The following is a 2419-nucleotide window of genomic DNA, read 5'->3' on the forward strand; positions in this document are numbered from 1 at the left end:
CGGATAAAGGGGGCACCATTGTTATTCAGAACAGAGTCCAGTATAGTGGCGAAATTTATCGACAGTTGAATGATGACAATACATATACCTACCCTGTCCTTTAAAAAACAACTCGATGATAGTTTAACACAGGCTCATGAACAGGGGTACATCAACAAAGATAACAAGGAGTATCTGATGACAGACAAACCCGTTGTTCCATTACTATGCACACAACCCAAGATTCATAAATCACTCTCTGCACAACCTGGCCGTCCCATTATCTCAGCTAGGGATAGCCTTTACAGTAACACATCCAAATATTTAGATTCCTTTTTACAACCCCTCATTTCCCTTGAGCCCACATTCTTGAAAGATTCGAACACTCTTCTGGATAAATTGCACAGTCTGAATAATCTACCACATGATTTATTATTGTGCACGATAGACGTCAATTCGCTTTACACCAGTATACCACAACAGGAGGGTTGTGATTATATGGGTGACTTTCTGAGATCACATTCTAATTACAAAGGCCCCAATATAGATTTTTTCCTGTGTCTATTGAAACAGACCTTGAATAATAACTATTTTCTTTTTGATAATAAATTTTTTCTTCAGAGGAAGGGTTGTGCCATGGGTTCCCATGTGGCACCTTCGTTTGCCAATATCTACATGTTTTTTGTTGAAAAAGAACTTTTTCTCCACAATCCGGATTTCAACAAATTCCTAATCTTTTTTGTTCGATATATCGACGATATATTGGTTTTGTGGTCCGATACGGAAGTGGAATTCACCTCGGTTATGTCTAAGATCAATACAATGCATCAATACATTACTTTCACTCATGAACAAAGTCACAGCGATGTGCATTTTTTGGATATAAATATCCATTGGTCCGGTACCGATTTTCAGACCTCCATTTACCATAAACCAACCGACAGTAACACCTTACTACATGCACAGAGCCATCACCCCACATCGCTCAAAAGAAGTCTCCCATATTCTCAGTTTTTGCGTGCACTAAGAATCACCAGTGATCCAGTTCGAGCTGAACAAGAAATTGATTGTATGATAAATAAATTTGTACAACGTGGGTATAGACTTAAAGATCTGACTGCAGCCAAATCCAAGGCAATTTCTGTACATGAAGTGACAGACAAAGGGATTGAAACAACAAGTAATAAAACAGATACGATGTTATTTGTTAACCAACACAAAGTTGCCAGCAAATTTATCAACACTACTGCCAAACGTCTTTGGCCATTAATCAATACCGATAATTCCATCAAGTCTTTAAAAAACTCGAGGATTATGCTGGGCTACAAACGAGGGAAAAATTTGAAAGACTGGCTTGTACACAATGATATCAACTATGGTCCCTTCATTCCTGAACAACATTTCTTATTCAAAAAATCAGGATGCTATCGGTGCACTGGTTGCACGACATGCAGTTTCATGGAAACCGGCCCAGATGTGGTACACCCACACTCAGGGAAACGCTTCCCCATTAGACATACACTATCGTGCACTATCAAATGTGTGGTGTACATGATATGGTGTCCTTGTGGACTGGCTTACATCGGAAAGACAACTTGCACTGCCAGAATCAGAATGGCACAACATCGCACAGCAATTCGACAAGCATTAGAAGGAAAGGAAATAGACCAGCCAGTGGCTCGTCACTTCAAGAACTTCCGACATTCATTATCTACCCTGGTATATAAACTAATCGATCATGTCCCCATCAACAAACGAGGAGGGGATAGGGATAAAAAGCTGTTACAACTTGAAACATTTTGGATTCATAAAATGAACACCATATCACCATTTGGTCTCAACGAACAACTCTCCTTTTCCTGTTTTTTCTGAGGTCTTCCTCGCATTACTGCCACACAGTGCAGTCACACTCATACTTACAGGGTAGTTGTTACCCACATCTTCAGGTTTCATCATTGCTCTGCTTATTTTATATGTTTGCAATTTTCAAGTTGATTGTTCTCTTCTTAATGCCAAGTGGCACGGATTTGTTTGGAGCCATCTGCTGTGTGTTGATTCGTTGTTGTCTCGGTCTTAGACATATGCAGGATGATCACACTTGGATTTATCATTCTTCTGCTACAGCCATACTACACTGGATACGCCTTATAACGTCTGATCTTTGAAGCTAAGCAGTGTAGGCCAGGCTAGTACTTGAATGGGAGACCATCTAGGAATACCTGGTGCTGTAACACGGAGTTATCCTTATCTGATGTTCATCCGTTTGCATTTGCCGTCACTTTTCCTTAGTTCACACAGTGGATGGACTCTTATCAGATTCATCCAGTTGGGCAGTGTTTTCATCATTTGTAATGTGTACTGCAGAGTTCCCTCTTGGGATCCACCAGTCTATATTATATGGCGGACCTGTCAGAGCCCAATGACCTGCCATTTGTTCCAT

General features: G+C 40.3%; 1 pseudogene; it reads left to right on the forward strand.

Moving 5' to 3' along the window:
• The first annotated feature begins 2095 nt into the window (after positions 1-2095).
• LOC148535165 (5S ribosomal RNA) lies at positions 2096-2213 on the forward strand (annotated as a pseudogene).
• Positions 2214-2419: the final 206 nt, after the last annotated feature.

The sequence above is a fragment of the Taudactylus pleione genome, unplaced genomic scaffold (genome assembly GCF_031769625.1).
Source record: "Taudactylus pleione unplaced genomic scaffold, aTauple2 ptg000055l, whole genome shotgun sequence".
Taxonomy (NCBI): domain Eukaryota; kingdom Metazoa; phylum Chordata; class Amphibia; order Anura; family Myobatrachidae; genus Taudactylus; species Taudactylus pleione.